The sequence below is a fragment of the Saimiri boliviensis genome, chromosome Y, assembly GCF_048565385.1.
Source record: "Saimiri boliviensis isolate mSaiBol1 chromosome Y, mSaiBol1.pri, whole genome shotgun sequence".
NCBI lineage: Eukaryota > Metazoa > Chordata > Mammalia > Primates > Cebidae > Saimiri > Saimiri boliviensis.
Window position 1 is genome coordinate 8,227,209 of NC_133471.1, and position 18,707 is coordinate 8,245,915.

The 18,707-nt window shown below is 40.3% G+C and overlaps 1 pseudogene; it reads left to right on the plus strand.

The window, feature by feature from the left end:
* Window positions 1-9,285: 9,285 nt before the first annotated feature.
* LOC141583019 (ubiquitin-like modifier-activating enzyme 1) lies at window positions 9,286-17,645 on the plus strand (annotated as a pseudogene).
* The last annotated feature ends 1,062 nt before the right edge of the window (window positions 17,646-18,707 follow it).

Here is an 18,707-nt window from a genome sequence, read left to right on the forward strand (position 1 = left end):
GTTTTATGGATTCCTTGAGACAGGTATATACATATATAGGTGAAAGAGGGTGCTTTAATAAGGAGAATATTGCCCTGATAATCAGAAAATTGTTTTGCTTTTTAACCCCAGTTTTGAAGTTAGTTGTTTGATTTTGGGCATGCTACTTTAACTTCCTTCGGCCTCAATTTTCTTATTTTTAATGGGAATAATAATATGTACTGAGCCATGATAAAAAACTTGAAATGTGATGGGCTTCATTCCAGTGCCTGGAGAATAAAAGGCACGAAGGAAATGGTTACTAGTATTATTTTTTATTGTGTCTTCATTGTGGATGCAGCTCTGCCTTTTCCTACTTTGTAAGAATGATACTAAAGCTTAGATGTGCTCTTCTTCAGTTGATTTCAAGCTTAAGTGTATATTTGTTACCAGTTCAACTATATTCTCATACTTGTCCTGAGCCTTTTTCATCTCCATTTACCTCTTTTCTTTGCCCCTTGCTCTTCTATCAGCATTTGACTATTTCAATCACTTTACTCATTTCTACTTTTTTTCTGTTCCTCATTTTCTTTCAGTTCTTCCTTCTTGTAGCATTATATGAAGGCATTGCAGGAGAGTGGGGCTTGTAGACTGGCTTGAACATACACAATCCCACTACCTTTTAGACCTGCTAACTATGTGATCCAGCCTCAGTAAGTTTATTGGCCCATGTATAAAATGGAAGCAGTGAGAGTTCCTTGACCACAGTGTTGTTATGAATGCACTCCTCACTTCCTTTTCTGAAACTCAGGACATATGCTGTGGATTTCACAGTATATTAAATCCCCAGCATGCGAGTTCTGAAGAGCCTTTCATAGTGAAATGCATTAATTATTTTGCAGTCAAATGTATAAATATTCATATTGGGTTAAATAAAGACAGTGAATTGTTTTGCATCAATTTAAGTCAAATTTCAATCAGATGGGTTTAAGTCTTCTTAGACTTTGTCACGAAATAAATTATAAATAAATATTCAGTCCTCAGAGCTCTGTGGATTTGAAAATTGTGCATAATGGATTCTGCAATTGTACCATGTTACAGAAGACATATGAAGCTGTGGTTTCAGTTGAATTATGTTACTTACTCTGTCAGCCTTAACTTGTTTTACTGGGATTTTTGGGGGAAGATAATTATTGCAGACCATGTGGCAGGATAGAATTTGGAATCAGATAGCAATATGATTAGTCATCTTTGAGAATCATCTATACCTGAAGAGGAACAGATGACTTTTAGCAAGTAAGCAGAGAATGCTTATTTGCTAAACTGCATATATAGAATATGGTATTAATAAACATCTTTATAGTTCTGTGAACAGACTTGGTTTATTAACATAAGAAACAGATATACAAAATCTGTGACAGCAAATGAATGGTGGCTATTTCTAAAGTTGCAACAATTTTACACATCATTAAAAGTCATTAAAATATGTTTGCATTGAGATATAAACAGATTAGTTTTTGAGGAGTAGGGACAGAGTCTTACTCTGCCAAGCAGGTTGAAGTGCAGTGGTGTGGTCTTGGCTCACTGCAACCTTTGCATCTGAGTTCAAGCATTTGCCTTGCTTCAGCCTCTCAAGCAGCTAGAAGTACAGGTTTGCTACACCACACCTGGCTAATTTGTGTATTTTTAGTAGAAATTGGGTTTCACTATGGTGGTCAGGCTCAGGCTGGCCTCAAATTTCTAACCTCCCTTAATCTGCCAAGCTCATCCTCCTAAAGTATAAAGATCACAGGCAAAAGCCACTGTGTCTGGCCTAGATAAGGTTCTAACTTGCATGTTATGGCAGTAAATTTAAACATGGCAGCAGGCTGTGTAGTATGATTGTTGAAACTAGTAGTAGATGTTTTTATAAACTAGGCCAGTGGGTCAGTCAGGCTGTCATTTAAGTCAAGAGCAGATTACTACCTATATCTAGGCCTCACAGCAGAGAGAAATGACTCTATAGTCTTGGATTGAGACTCAGCATTTGCACATTAATATAGTTCTCTCCCATATGGTCCCAAAGCTATTTATTTATTTATTTATTTATTTATTTATTTATTTATTTATTTATATTTTTACAGAGGCAGTGTCTTTTTCTGTCACCCAGGCTGGGGTGCAGTGGAGTGATCTGAGCTCCAGGTTCTAGTAGGTGGGACTATGGGTGTGTGACACCATGACTAGCTAATTTTTATATTTTTACTGCAGATGGGGTGTCACCATGTTGGACAGGATGACTTGACCTCCTTACCTCGTGAACTACCCATCTTGGAATTCCAAAACGTTGGGATTACAGGCATGAGCCACTGCACCTGGTTTGCTTTTTTTTTTTTTTTTTTTTTTTTTTTTTTTTTTTTTTTTAACTTGTGATAAGGCAAAAAGAAATATAAGACACATATATATGTTGAATTAAGGTACTTTTATCACTCAAGGTTATGCTATGGCTTCCTCAGCTGGTTTATGCTGATAGTATGCAGAATTATTTTTTGGAAATGTTATTGAAAAACTAAACTTCTGAGAAATACCATTCATAGCCCAACTTTATTCTTCTTTAACAACTGTAGTACCTAATTCACACCACTAGATAGTTACAATGAGTACTCAGTAAGCAGATATTAGCTGCTGAGAACAATTCTTTGTGGCGGTGACCTGAAGTTATTCTTTACAATAAAAGAAAGGAATTATGTAAAACATTTTCTTGAGAAGCAAAATGCTTTTTGCCACCTCATGCTCTTTTCCAGTACTAAAACTTCACATTCATGAGTTTATCCTTCCAATCTAATCTTTACCAGAGACAAACTGAACTTCAAGACAAAAGTTAATTTTCATATCTGGACAAGCTAGCTTTTTTTTTTTTTTTTTTTTTTTTCTGTGTTTAAAACACAGTCTTTTTTTGTTCGTTTGTTTGTTTGTCACTGACTTTTTTTAAATTGCATTTTAGGTTTAGGGGTACATGTGAAGAACATGAAAGATTGTTGCATAGGTACACACATGGCAGTGTGGATTGCTGCCTTCCTTCCCCTCACCTGTATCTGTCATTTCTCCCCATGCTACCTCTTCCCATCTCCCCAACCCCCATCCCTCCCCCATTTGCCCCCAACGGACCCCAGTGTGTAGTGCTACCCTCCCTGTGTCCATGTGTTCTCATTGTTCAACACCCGCCTATGAGTGAGAACATGCGGTGTTTGATTTTCTGCTCTTGTGTCAGTTTGCTGAGAATGATGGTTTTCAGGTTCATCCATGTCCCTACAAAGGATGCAAACTCATCGTTTTTAATGGCTGTGTAATATTCCATGGTGTATATGTACCACATTTTCCCTGTACAGTCTATCGTCGATGGGCATTTGGGTTGGTTCCAGGTCTTTGCTATTGTAAACAGTACTGAAATGAACATTTGTGTGCATGTGTCCTTATAGTAGAATAATTTATAATCCTTTGGATATATACCCAGTAATGGGATTGCTGGGTCAAATGGGATTTCTATTGTTAGGTCATTGAGGAATCCCCACACTGTCTTCCACAATGGTTGAATTAATTTACACTCCCATGAAAAGTGTAAAAGTGTTCCTATTTGTCCACATCCTCTCCAGCATCTGTTGCCTCCAGATTTTTTAATGATCGCCATTCTAACTGGTGTGAGATGGTATCTCAGTGTGGTTTTGATTTGCATTTCTCTAAAGACCAGTGATGATGAGCATTTTTTCATGTGTTCGTTGGCATCTTGTATGTCTTCTTTTGTAAAGTGTCTGTTCATATCCTTCACCCATTTTTGAATGGGCTTGTTTGCTTTTTTCTTGTAGATCTGTTTTAGTTCTTTCTAAATTCTGGATATCAGCCCCTTGTCAGATGGGTAGACTGCAAAATTTTTTTTCCCATTCTGTTGGTTGCTGATTCACTCTACTGTTTCTTTTGCTGTGCAGAAGCTGTGGGGTTTGATTAGGTCCCATTTGTCTATTTTGGCTTTTGTTGCTGTTGCTTTTGGCATTTTGGTCATGAAGTCCTTGCCTATGCCTATGTCCTGAATGGTTTTGCCTAGATTTTCTTCTAGGGTTTTTATGGTGTTAAGTCTGATGTTTAAGTCTTTAATCCATCTGGAGTTAATTTTGGTGTAAGGTGTCAGGAAGGGGTCCTGTTTCTGCTTTCTGCACATGGCTAGCCAGTTTTCCCAACACCATTTATTAAACAGGGAATCCTTTCCCCATTGCTTCTCTTTGTCAGGTTTGTCGAAGATCAGATGGTCGTAGATATGTTGTATTTCCTCTGAGGCCTCTGTTCTGTTCCATTGGTCTATATCTCTGTTTTGGTACCAGTACCATGCTGTTTTGATTACTGTAACTTTGTAGTATAGTTTGAAGTCCGGTAGTGTGATGGCTCCTGCTTTGTTCTTTTTGCTTAGAATTGACTTGGCTAAGTGGGCTCTCTTTTGGTTCCATATGAAGCTGAAGGTGTCTTTTTCCAGTTCTGTGAAGAAGGTGATTGGTAGCTTGATGGGAATAGCATTGAGTTTGTAAATTACTTTGGGCAGTATGGCCATTTTCATGATGTTGATTCTTCCTAACTATGAACATGAAATGTTTCTCCATCTGTTTGTGCCCTCTCATTTCGTCGAGCAGTGGCTTGTAGTTCTTCTTGAAGAGGTCCTTTCATTCCTTGTTAGTTGTATTCTTAGGTATTTTATTCTCTTTGTAGCAATTGTAAATGGCAGTTCATTCTTGATTTGGCTGTCTTGAAGTCTGTTACTGTTGTATAGGAATACTTGTGATTCTTGCACGTTGATTTTGTATCCTGAGACTTTGCTGAAGTTGTTTATCAGTATTAGGAGATTTTGGGTGGAGATGATGGGGGTCCTCTAGATATACAATCATGTCATCTGCAAATAGAGACAATTTGATTTCCACCTTTCCTATTTGAATACCCTTTATTTCTTTTTCTTGCCTGATTGCTCTGGTTAGAACTTCCAGTACTATATTGAATATGAGTGGTGAGAGTGTGCATCCTTGTCTAGTGCCAGATTTCAAAGAGAATGCTTCCAGTTTTTGCCCATTCAGTATGATATTGGCTGTTGGTTTGTCGCAAATAGCTTTTATTATTTTGAGATTCGTTCCGTCAATACCTAGTTTATTGAGGGATTTTAGCATAAAGGGCTGTTGAATTTTGTCAAAGGTCTTCTCTGCATCAATTGAGATAATCATGTAGTTTTTGTCTTTGGTTCTGTTTATGTGGTGAATTGTTTATGGACTTGCGTTTGTTGAACCAGCCTTGCATCCCAGGGATTAATCCTACTTGATCATGGTGGATGAGCTTTTTGATATGCTGTTGCAATCGGTTTGCCTGTATTTTCTTGAAGATTTTTGCATCTATGTTCATCATGGATATTAGCCTGAAGTTTTCTTTTCTTGTTGAATCTCTGTCGGTTTTGGTATCAGGATGATGTTTGTCTCATAAAATGATTTGGGAAGGATTCCCTCTTTTTGGATCGTCTGGAATAGTTTCAGAAAGAATGGTACCAGCTACTCTTTGTATGTCTGGTAGAATTCAGCTGTGAACCCCTCTTGACCTAGGCTTTTTTTTAGGTGGTAAGCTCTTAATTGCTGCCTTCAGACCTTGTTATTGGTGTATTCAGGGTTTCGGCTTCTTCTGGGTTTAGGCTTGGAAGGATGCAGGTGTCCAGGAATTTATCCATTTCTTCCAGGTTTACTAGTTTATGTGCATACAGTTGTTTGTAATAATCTCTGATGATGGTTTGGATTTCTGTGGAATCTGTGGTGATATCCCCTTTATCGTTTTTTATTGCTTCAATTTGGTTTTTCCCTCTTTTCTTTTCTATTAATCTGGCTAGTGGTCTGTCTATTTTGTTGATCTTTTTTAAAAACCAGCTCCTGGATTTATTGATTTTTTTGAAGAGTTTTTTGTGTCTCTATTTCCCTCATTTCTGCTCTGATCTTAGTTATTTCCTGTCTTCTGCTAGGTTTTGAGTTTTTTGATCTTGCTCCTCTAGCTCTTTCAATTTTGATGATAGGGTGTCAATTTTAGATCTCTCCTTTCTTCTCATGTGGGCACTCATTGTTATATACTTTCCTCTAGAGACTGCTTTAAATGTGTCCCAGAGATTCGGATATGTTGTGTCTTCATTCTCATTGGTTTTGAAGAACATCTTTATTTCTGCCTTCATTTCATTGTTTATCCAGTCAACATTCCAGAGCAAGTTGTTCAGTTTCCATGAACCTGTGCAGTTCTGAGTTAGTTTCTGCATTCTGAATTCTAACTCGATTGCACTGTGGTCTGAGAGACTGTTTGTTATGATTTGCGTTCTTTTGCATTTGCTGAGGAGTGATTTATTGCCAATTATGTGGTCAATTTTAGAGTAGGTGTGTTGTGGTGCTGAGAAGATTGTATATTCTGGGGATTTGGGGTGGAGAGTTCTGTAAATGTCTATTAGGTTTGCTCGTTCCAGGTCTGAGTTCACGTACTGGATATCCTTGTTGATTTTTTGTCTGGTTGATCTGTCTAATATTGACAATGGGGTGTTAAAGTCTGCCACTATTATTGTGTGGGAATCTAAATCTCTTTGTACATTATTAAGAACATATCTTATGTATCTGGGTGCTCCTGTATTGGGTACGTATATGTTTAGGATCGTTAGCTCTTCATGTTGCAGTGATCTTTTTACCATTGTGTAATGTCCTTCTTTGTCTGTTTTTATCTTTTGCTTTAAAGTCTATTTCATCAAAGATGAGAATTGCAACTCCTCCCTTTTTTTTTTTTTTTTGCTCTCCATTTGCTTTGTAGATCTTCCTCCATCCCTTTATTTTGAGCTTTTGTGTATCCCTGCATGTAAGATGGGTTTCCTGGATACAGCACACTGATGGGTTTTGACTTTTTATCGAATTTTCCAGTCTGTGTCTTTTGATTGGGGCATTTAGTCCATTGAATTTAGGGATAGTATTGTTATGTGTGAATTTGATACTGTCATTTTGATGCTACTTGGCTGTTTTGTTGGTTAGTTGATGCAGATTCTTGATTGTGTTGATGCTCTTTTGCCATTTGGTATGTTTTTGGAATGGCTGGTACTGGTTGTTTCTTTATATGTGTAGAGCCTCTTTCAGAATTTCTTGTAGAGTAGGTTTGTTGGTGATGAAATCTCTGAGTACTTGCTTGTTCGTAAAGGATTTTATTTTTCCTTCACTTATGAAGCTTAGTTTGGCTGGATAGGAGATTCTGGGTTGAAAGTTCTTTTCTTTAAGGATGTTGAATATTGGCCTTCAATTTCTTCTGGCTTGTAGGGTTTCTGCTGAGAGATCTGCTGTGAGTCTGATGGTCTTCCCTTTGTGGGTTACTCGACCATTCTCTCTGGCTGCCCTTCGCATTTTCTCTTTCATTTCAATGCTGGTGAATCTGACGATTATGTGCCTTGGGGTTGCTCTTCTTGAGGAATATCTTTGTGGCGTTCTCTGTATTTCCTGTATTTGAATATTGGCCTGCCTTGCTACGTTGGGGAAGTTTTCCTGGATAATATCCTGAAGAGTATTTTCCAGCTTGGATTCATTCTCTTCATCATATTCAGGTACACCTATCAAACGTGGATTAGGTCTTTTCACATAATCCCACATTTCTTGAAGATTTTGTTCATTCCTTTTTGTGCTTTTTTCTCTGTTCTTGCCTTCTCTTTTTATTTCATTGAGTTGATCTTCGACCTCTGATATCCTTTTTTCTGCTTGGCCAATTCAACTCTTGAAACTTGTGCATGCTTCGTGAAGTTCTCGTGTTGTGTTTTTCAGCTCCATCAATTCACTCATATTCCTCTCTATGTTGTCCATTCTCATCAGCATTTCATCCAATCTTTTTTCAAGGTTCCTAGTTTCTTTATATTGGGTTAGAACATGTTCTTTTAGCTCACTGTAGTTTCTTACTACCCACCTTCTGAAGTCTGATTCTGTTCTTTCATCACACTCTTTCTCCATCCGGTCTGGCTCCCTTGCTGGAGAGTTGTGATTGCTTTTCGGAGGAGAGGTGTTCTGGTTTTTGGAGTTTGCACCCTTTTTGCACTGATTTCTTCCCATTTTAGTTGGTTTATCCACCTGTTGTCTTTGTAGTTACTGTCTTTCAGATTGGATCTCTGAGTGAGCGTCTACTTCATGGATGCTGAAATTAGTTCTTCTTTTTTCTTTTTTTTTAAAGCTTTCCTTCTAACAGTCTGACTCCTCTGCTGTAGGACTGCTGAGGTCCTTTCCAGGCCCTGCTTGCCAGGGGTTCACCTGCAGCAGCTGCAGAACAGTAAGGGTTGCTACCAGTTTCCTCTTCCACTATCTTTATCCCAGAAGGATGCTTGCCAACTGTCAGTTCATTCTCTCCTTTATAAGGTGAGTCTTTGGATCTATTGGGGTCAGGGAGCTACTTGAGGCGACAGTCTGTCTTTTATTGGGGCTTAAGTCCTGAGCTGTGAGCTCCATTGTTCATTCAGAGCTGCTGGGCATGTACGTTTATGTCTGCTGCAGCTGAACTCATAAACTGCTTTTTGTTCCCAGTTGCTGTGTCCCGGAGAGTTAGGGCTTTATGAGTTTCCATTGTGCTACTGCCCTTTTTGATTTTTCTTTCAGGTCTGCCCCACTGAGCTAGCAGCCCATTTAGCCACTGTCTGTTTGCAGAGGCTTTGCTGAGCTGCTGTGGGCTCTGCCCAGCTGCCCTGTGCTCTTCCCTGCAGTCCTGTTTATATGGGTGTAGTTAGAACTGCCTCAGCAACAGTGGCCCTGCTTCTGTTATGGCAGACTCTCTCTGTTGTGGCAGGTTGCCTCGGCAATGGTGGGTTGCCTAAACAATGGCTGCCTTCCTCTGTAGTGGTAGAGAGTCTCACTAATGGCGGACGCCCCTCCCCCACAGAGCCAGACAGTCTGGGGTTCAGCTGTGTTTGCTGTGAAATGCTCAACCCAGATCGTTTTCAATTACTGTTTTTGTTGTTGTTGTTGTTGTTGTTGTTGTTGTTGTTGGGGGTGGGGGATGGGACCACCGAGCCTGATCACCTGGCTCCCTGACTCAGAGTCTTCTTTTTATTTTTAAGTTGAATGACCCAGTGTTCCAGTCACTTGTTGAAAAGGCACCAGGATCTCCCATGCTGCGACTCACTGAGTCGGCTCCAACAGTGGCTCCAGCTCCTGGCAGTGTTTTTGCCTATGAATCTCCTGGCCTGGCTCGCTAATTCAGATGAACAGGCAACTCTGCTTTCTCAGGGCTCTCCAGATAAGAGGGCTCCCAGACCAGTGGCTTTTTTATGGAGAACTGCTGCAACAGGGCATGGTCAAAGCAGCTGCATGGACCAAATCATCCCCATGTGGGCGAAAACCGCCGCACCGACTGGGACTGCCACGCTGGCGACCTCTCTGCCTATGGGCAATAAAAATCCATCTGGAAATGCGGCGTCCACTTACCCTCTGCACTTTCACTGGGAGCTGAAGTCCTGAGCTGTTCTCAGTCGGCCATCTTCCCAGTATTCCATCAAGATTCTTTTATAGACCATTGTTTAACAACTGATGTAATAAGCAAATAAGGATAGCAAGGGATACAGTTGATGTTAGAATGCGGAAAGTAGTAATGATAAAAAACAAACCCAAGAGGCAGTTGGAAATGTCATAGGAATTGTTTTGCAGTGTAGATAAGAAAGGCCTTGTTGAAAGTTGACATTTCTGCAAAGACTTAAGAGAATGTAGGAGAATAAGAGGAACACAATGAATAGTGTACCAGGCAAAGGTGAAGACCTGAACAAGACTATGGTTGAAATATGCCTGTGGTGTTTAGTAACAGAGTTCATATAGAAGGGAAGACACTAATTTTACTCCAACTGAAAGTGGAAGCCAGTGGAGAGTTTTGAGCAGAACAGGAATGTGGCTTGAGCATTGATGAGATCCTTTTTGTTATTGTACCACTTGGTATAAATAAAATCTTGGTTTTATTTTGATGTATGTGTCCCAATTTCAGCTGTCATTAACTTAAAAAAAAAAAATAGATGTTGGGGCCAAGAGTGCTGGTTCACACCTGTAATTCTAACATGTTGGGAGGTCGAGGCCGGTGGATCACCTCAGATTGGGAGTTAAAATACAAAATTAGCTGGGTATGGTGACAGGTGCCTGTACTATTAGCTACTCAGGAGGCTGAGGCAGGGAAAAATTGCTTGAACCTGGGGGGAAGAGGTTGCAGTGAGTGGAGGTTTGTGCCATTGCATTCCAGCATGGGCAACAAGAGCAAAACTCCATCTTAAAAAAGAAAGAAGATACTGTATAGGTCAAAGAATTGATACTAGATCCAGTGCTTTATTTTTGTGTGTGTTTTATTGTTTTGTTTTGTTTTGGGTTTTTAAACCACATTTGTCATAGCCCCAACCATGTAACATCCTCATAGGCCACTTTTTCTTTTCTTTTCTTTTTTTCTTTTTTTTTTTTCTAAACAGCAGCCTTCTGAGCTCAGTTTAGGTCTTCTCAGGTTGGCTTTATATAGCCTTGTTAGGCGATTTGTGCTTAACAGTTTTGTATCCCCATCTGCATTCAGAAATTCAAGTCTGACACAGCTGCTGCAGCCGTGCATCAGTTAAATCCACACATCAGGGGGATGAGCCACCAGAATTGTGTGGGCCCTGAAACAGAGTGTATCTAAGATGATGACTTCTTCCAAAGCCTGGATGGTATGGCCAATGCTCTGGACAAAATGTGGATGCCCGTGAGTTTGGAGGTGGGCAAGGATGAGGGCAGAATTTTGAATGTGAATATTGCAGGTTGCTGATATTCCTGCCTGTCTCCCATTTCTAATGCCACTTCTACCACCTCTCCAAGGTCTGTAAATGGACAGCCACTGTGTGTATTACCAAAAGCCACTACTGGAGTCTGGAACACTGGGCACCAAGGGCAGTGTGCAGGTGGTGATTCCCTTCTTGATGATTCCCTTCTTGAAAGAGACTTACAGCTCCAGCCAGGACCCCCCTGAGAAATCCATCCCCATCTTTACACTAAAGAACTTCCCCAATGCTATTGAGCATACCCTGCAGGTAATCAGCCTTAGAGGCAGCAGAAGGTGGGAGAGTCAGGCACCTAGATAGATGGCCTCTGGGTCTTCAAGCCTGTCCTTTAAATGCTGAAAGCCATAGCATAGCTTGTGTATTTTCTCCAGACTTCTTTCCTTTTCTTTAGACTCAGCAGCTTAAGTTTGTAAAAGTGATTTGTTGCTTTTTGTCTTGTACTTCAAAATTTTTATCTTTATACAATTTTATATACAGTTTACATCTTTAAACAAGGCAAAACATCTTTATAAAATATAGAATCTAATTTGTCATTATATACAAAATAGCAATGTGATTCTGTGTAAACAGTGCTGTTCTTGTGCACAAAATTAATGTCTTTATAGTGTAGTTTTTATAATTACCTCTAAAAGATGAATAGATAATTGTATTTTTCCAACTTTTGCCCAAAATGTGTTTAACAGCTGGCTCATTGAGATGTTTCTGTTTCTCTGTTACAGTACAGGGCATATATTACCTAGGTAGATAAAATAAACACATCTGGATAATTGACACCTAGAACACCTAATCCTAATTTACTACCCTTCTAGTCCAAGAACAACCATGGCATTTTCAGAATTTGTCTTGGTGTTGTGTTTGACTCCATGATTAGGAGGAATATAAAGATGGGAAGAAAAGAGGGAGAAAAGTCTTAATTCTCACTTCAACCAGGCAGTTACAGAATGAATACATTTATGTTTGTGTTGTCACCACTGTCTCTTGTCTCTCTCTCTCCTACCTGAATATGTGAATCTACATAGCTTTTAATAGGATGTGGTATTCTACTCTCTGCCTAACATGCAGGGAGGGCCATAAAAGGGTTTTAAAACAGATTTTCTTCATAACCTTGTACTTAATCTCTCCATGTCTCGGATTTCTTGCTGTAAAATGCACATTACAATAATATCTCTCAACAGGCTTTTATAAAGGCCTTAGCACTTGGTATGTACTTGGCACTATTTTCAGTATACCTTTTAATTAACATATTTGCTCACTCCTTTATGGAAATTTCATGAGATGTATATATTAGTGTTCCAGTGTATATTTTGAAATATTACCCTCTGTGCCTTAGGTCACAAAAGTAGGTTGTATGTGGCAGACCTGGATTGAAATCTAAATGTCCATTGTCAGGGTGCTTCAGACAACCTCATCAGTGACTGTATTGACTGCCTTTCTAAGGCTCAGAGGGCAAAAATAAGCACAACAATCCTTATCTGTCCTGTTTTCTGCCCAGTCCCCAAAACCTGTATGAGAATCATCCTTGTTTTCTTTTCAGAGTGATTTTTTTTTCTTTTTGCCGGAGCAAATCATACCTAAAGAGAGTAGTGGACATCTTAAAAATAAGTTTCCATGCATATATACTGTGTAAGCACCCTGCAGATCAAGGCCTTTGGTTTTTAAGTTTGAGGTGAGAAGCTGGAGAAATTTGGGCAGCCCCATTTGGGAGGCTTTTCACTTCTATTCTTCCAGAGCAGTTGTCTCTTCCTGCTTGCTTTGTTTTACTTGCGGTATTTCTAATGCCGACAGAAATCCATTTTGTGTACCATTGTAATTTTGTCTGTCCTGCCTATAGTGGGCTCGGGATGAATTTGAAAGCCTCTTCAAGCAGTCTGCAGAAAATGTCAACCAGTACCTCATGTGACTAACTAAAAGTCCCTCTCTTCCTGTCCCTTGCCTGCCAGCCAAGGCAAAGCATCTTGTTTAATTTACTGACCACCCTAATATTCAGTCAGGCTCACTCTGAATGAATGAATGCTTGAGCCTCATATGAGGCAGGTGATTCCAGGGGCAGAGTTGTGTATTTGCGTATTTGGGGAGGTGGGGTGTCTTCCTGTCTATTCTACTCCAGTTGGGGTAAGAACTAGCTTTCCAAGAAGACAGTGCTAGTTCCATAAAAACTACTCCAAAGGCTATTGAATAATCCTGATCTTTGTGTCAAATTTCCATTAGAAACCCTAAGTTTATAGAGCAGACACTGCAGCTGGCAGGCACCCAACCCTTGGAGTTGCTGGAGAATGTGCAGCACAGCCTGGTGCTGTGGAGACCAGAGACTTGGACTGATTGTGTAACCTGGGCCTACCACCAGTGGCACACCCAGTATTCTCACAACATCCAGCAGCTGCTGCACAACTTTCCTCCCAACCAGGTATAGCATGCTTCCAGTATCTATTTGGCAGAATACACTTTCTGGAAATGTGGAGTTTATTGGAGGCTTTTGACATGGTTCATTCTAGTTAAGGCAGTTGTCACAGGCACCTTAAGGTATGGGGGATTTCAGAAAAGTGATAAGGCCAGTGCTTTCTGCAGACAACTGTTTTTGCTCTGTTCCTTTTCTTTCAGCCCAGAGACTTGGCATCTGTTCTGTCTCCTATGGTGTAGGCTGAGTCAAATCTGATTTCCAGTAAAGCTGTAGAGATTACAACAAGGGAGAAATTTTGGAGTTAAGAGCACAAGTGCCAGCTCTGTGTGACACTAGGGCAAGTCATATATTTTTGCTGCTCTTCAGGAGTCTTATCTATGAAGTGGGTAATAATGCTTATCTCATAAGAATTTGGTGAGCATTAATTTGTCTGTGGATGTTACACATAGTATAGTGCCTGAGAGTCCATAAGAGATTAAGTGCTGTGTTTCTTGCACAAACTGAGTTTCCAGGGATAGTGAGCTTAGACTTTCAAGGCTCAAGTGAGAAGTGCTAGAGAGCTCTCTTCTCTCCCATCCTACTCCCATAAAATGTTTTATTTTTTCAGCTTACAAGCTCTGGAGCCCCATTTTGGTCTGGTTCCAAACGCCATCCTCACCCACTCATCTTTGATGTCAGCAATGTGAGTCTTCTTCCTGGAGTCTACTGGATTTAGGTGAGGAGTGGGTAAATGAGAAGTCGGTAGAGACTACACTTGAAGACTGATGTGCTCACCCATCCCTACTTTTCCTTTTCCTAGCCCCTGTACCTGGACTATGTGATGGCTGCTGCCAATCTGTTTGCCCAGACCTATGGACTGATAGGCTCTCGGGACCCAGTCGCTGTGGTTACATTGCTACAGTCTGTGCATGTCCCCAGATTTATTCCCAAGTCTGGTGTCCAGATCCACGTTTCTGACCAGGAGCTGCAGAACACCAGTGGCTCTGTTGGTGAATGTGTTTGGCCATTTGACCATGAGTTAGTTTGTACTCTGTTTAGCTAAGCCTCCCCATTAGTCTTTTGCCACTGGTGGTCATACGTGACTGTAGAGTGGAGATTTACCAGTGCACATCCTTTCAGCCTCGCCTCCTATATTGGAGATATAATACTCTCCTTTCTTCTTCACACTCGTCCTATTATGAAAACTAGTTCATCTACTTCCCTGTGTGTGTTTGCCTTTTTTCATCTGTTTCTTATAAATCTGTTCAGGGGAGAAAGACATATGATCTCTACCAGTGCTCTTTCTCCCTTAGTCTCACAGCAGCTTCTGGCTACTTCTTTGTCTCCCCTGTGTCCCCATCCATACATCTAGTCCCAACTTCACTGTGTGTATATTTATCCTACTATGGACCTTCAGTTGTCCTCCCATCTTCCTTTGGAGATCTTCCTCTGACAACTTGAGCTCCTACTTTCCTCTGTTTTTCTGTGTCCTGTCTCTTGATATTTATCTCCTTTCTCTATCATTTATGTCTTTGAATGCATATTTGGGGAAGTGGTGTGTCTTCCTGTGTCCCTTCCTTTTCAAATACATAACCCCTCATGTTTCCCGCTGCAGATTGCTTCTGGATGTATATATCTCTTCAGATACCTCTTCTGCAGGTGTTTTTCCTTGCTTCATCCTCCATATATACTCTTTTTTTTTTTTTTTTTTTTTTTTTTTTTTTTTTTTTTTTTTTGAGACGGAGTTTTGCTCTTGTTACCCAGGCTGGAGTGCAATGGCACGATCTCGGCTCACCGCAACCTCCGCCTCCTGGGTTCAGGCAATTCTCCTGCCTCAGCCTCCTGAGTAGCTGGGATTACAGGCACGCGCCACCATGCCCAGCTAATTTTTTGTATTTTTAGTAGAGACGGGGTTTCACCATGTTGACCAGGATGGTCTTGATCTCTTGACCTCGTGATCCACCCGCCTCGGCCTCCCAAAGTGCTGGGATTACAGGCTTGAGCCACCGCGCCCGGCCCCATATATACTCTTATCTCTCCAGTTGTGTCCCTGTGTCTCCCTCTGGTTGTATTCTTCAACTTATTTCACACCATATTTATTCTCTGTTTTCTTGTCTATGAATTTGTCCACAATTCCTGTTTATGTATCTTTTTTCCTCAACTCTTTGTCTTACATTCCTGCACCATGACTCGTCTTCTACGTCATTCTTTCTCAAGTTTCTGTCTCATTTTGGTTTGCCTTATGTCTTTCTATTGTTGTCAGAATGAAGATGTATCATCCTAATTACTTATCAGTTTTCTGTTCAGTGGTGCTAAATATATTTACACTGTTGTGTAGCAAACTTGGAACTTCATCTTGCAAAATTAGAACTTTGTACCCATTTTTTTTTTAAATCTCATTTTTCTTTTTCCACACTTTCTGGCAACCACCATCTAACTTCTGTTTCTATGAGTTTTACTACATTAGGATTCTCATGTAACTGAAATCATAAGTTATTTATCTTTTTTGTGACTGTTTTATTTCACTCAGCATAATGTTCACGTTGTGACATGTGTCAGAATTTCCTCTTAAGTATAAAGAGTATTGGTGCATTGCTTGTACATACCACGTTTTGTTTATTCATTAGTCTATGGACATTTGCATTGCTTCTGTATTTTGATTTTTTTGAATAGCCTTACAGTGTACATCTTTCCACATTGTCTTCTTCTCTATTCTTCAGTATATGCAGAGTTATTCCTTTGTGCTCCCCACACTTGTGTGCTTCTTTCTCTGATTTGGGATGGCGTTTTCAGTTCTACCTCTGCTTCCTCTACTGTTTCCCGGGAAATAGATACTTTTCAAATTCTTTATCTGCCTGAGCAATTTCTGCCTTACTCTGAGCTCCTGTCTTTAAGTCAGACACTGGCTTAAACCTTAAAGGGTTGATAATGTTTTCTTCCTTTCTTCAGATGACAGCCACATAGAGGAGCTCAAGCCCATGCTTCCTAGTCCAGAGAAGCTTGCTGAGTTCAAGATGTACCCCACTGATTTTGAGAAGGTGCTGGCTTGAAACCCTGGGCAGGACAGGAGTATGTGCAGACCATGGCTCTGCCCTGAGCCTTTGTTAGGATAACAGAAGGAGGGAAGACAGGTGGGAAGAGAGGGTCAGAGGAGGAAAATGTTTTCTGGCAACTGGGGAGACCCACACGTAGCTGAGTGGAAGTGTGTCCTAGTAGCTGAGAAATCTTTTCCTTCTCAGATTCTGACTTTTTTTTTAATTGTCCTTTCTTCGTCTGACTCACAACAGGATCATGACAGGAACTTCCATATGGATTTTATTATGGCAGCATCTAACCTTCTGGCAGAGTATTATGACATTTCCCCTGCAGACTGGCATAAGGTAGTGGTACTGTAAACCTAAGCTTCCACATTTACCCAAGCTTGAGTCTCCCACTTTTGAACAATTCTGTAGATCAGTCCTCTCAGTAACTATCTGTGGTGTTCAAATTCAGTCTCACAGAGTAAGCTGATTGCAGGAAAAATCATTCCAGCTATTGCAAGAACCACAGCAGCTATTGTTGGTCTTGTGTACCTGGAGCTATACAAGGTGGTACAGGGATACTGAAAGCTTCAGTCCTGTAAGAACAGCTTCATCAATTTGGCCCTGCCCTTCTTCAGCTTCTCTGAACCCCTTTCCCCAGCCCATCACCAGGTAGGGTGCACATTCATGAAAGCTAGTTATATTATCCATTAATGAGACTGTATAATGTGGGGAGGGGATACATGTGTGTACTTCTGTATATACAGCCAGCTCTCATCTTTATCCTCTCAGTTAAAGTTTTCAGGGGCTTGATTATTATAAAATTAGCCTGTGAGACAGTTTTCAACAAAACAAGTTTGTCATCAGTCTGACTGGACATTTCAGATTGAGTGATAAGGGTAGGGCTATATGGGATGACCCCTGTTCTATTCCCCTGTCCTTTGTTCCTCAGTACTGTAACAAAGAGTGGACACTGTGGGATCGCTTTGATGTACAAGGCATACAACCAGAAGGTAAAGAGATGACTCTCAAGCAGTGCTGTCAGTCTCACTAACACTACTCCCCAACTTTCTTCACACCTTCTCCAGATGGAGCAGAAACTGGAAATTACCATGCTTTCACAGGGTGTATCAGTGCTGTATTCTGTCTTCCTGCCAGCTACCAAGCTTACGGAACAATTGGATCAGCCGTGAGTTGGCTGTTGGGAAGGCTAGGGAAGGCCCCATGTGGGATGGGAATCTTTCTCTTCAGCTGTAACACTCATGATTATTTTCCTTCTAGACATTCTTTGTCTCTTTTGTTTTCTGCCTCTTTGACTCTCTGTTTTGACCTCAGGATGACAGAGATTGTGAGCCGTGTGTCAAAGCAAAAACTGGGCCACCATGTGCAGACTCTGGTGCTTGATCCATGCTGCACTGATGAGAGCAGTGAGGACGTTGAGGTTCCTTACATAAGATACATTACCTGCTGATTCCTGGTGACCCCTTTACCCTAGTTCAGTTTCCTTCTATTTGTGACAAAAGCTGAGCCCAGCCAGGCATAAATGTCTTATTTTCTTCTGAGAATTTTTTTTTTTTTTTTTTTTTTTTTTACTGCTGCTCTCTACTGTTCAACATTGGAATTCATAATAAAGCATTACTAAATGTGGCATATTAATTGTTTTGTCAAAGGCCAGTATCCTATTTTCATTAGAAAGGAGTAGGCTTCTGTAGCTTCATAAATTAAGATGACACTTAATCCAAAAACTCTAGCTCCACCCTTGAAGAAACATGCTCAGAATCTAGGGGTTTCGGATGGAGGAAATTTAATCCAGTGATTCTCACAAAAGTCAGACTTACTGACTTTTCTTCTTGTCCTCTAAGAAGTGAAGACACTAGCGAGGCTGTACAGCAGATCTACTCTTACTCCATGTGTTAAATCTGTTTGCGGTTCTAGTACTTTTATTCCTGCTTCCAACTACCTGCTGTAGTTGATTTTGTGAGATAGTAGAGATTCTAGACCTGGAGGTCTTACATCTGAATTCTAACTTTTGCCAATGTATATAACCTGTGTTAAGTTGTTTTGCTTCTCAAATTTCTTATGTTTAAAGTAGATACAAAAGATTGTGTCATGTGCTTAGTACTTGGTACTTAGCATGTGTTGCACATGGAGTTAACTGTTATTAAGTTGGTGCAAAAGTTACTATATTATTTGCCATTTATTATTTAAGTATATATTTTAGCTGCTTAAAAGATATGTTTTTGCTGGTCTTTGTCTTATACCATCTCACTTGATGCTTTCACACTCTGGCAAAATTTATATAACTATTGCTCTCCTTGTAAGAGGGACATAAAGTTTTGCTGTAATGAAAATTGTCGGTGCCTTAAGACCTTCCACATCTACTTTTCTTTTTCTATTATTATACTTTAAGTTGTGGGGTACATGTACAGATGGTGAAGGATTTTTACATAGGTATACACATGCCAAAGTGATTTGCTGCATCCACCCCCCTGTCACCTACATTAGGTAGTTCTCCTGTTACCTCTACCTCTAT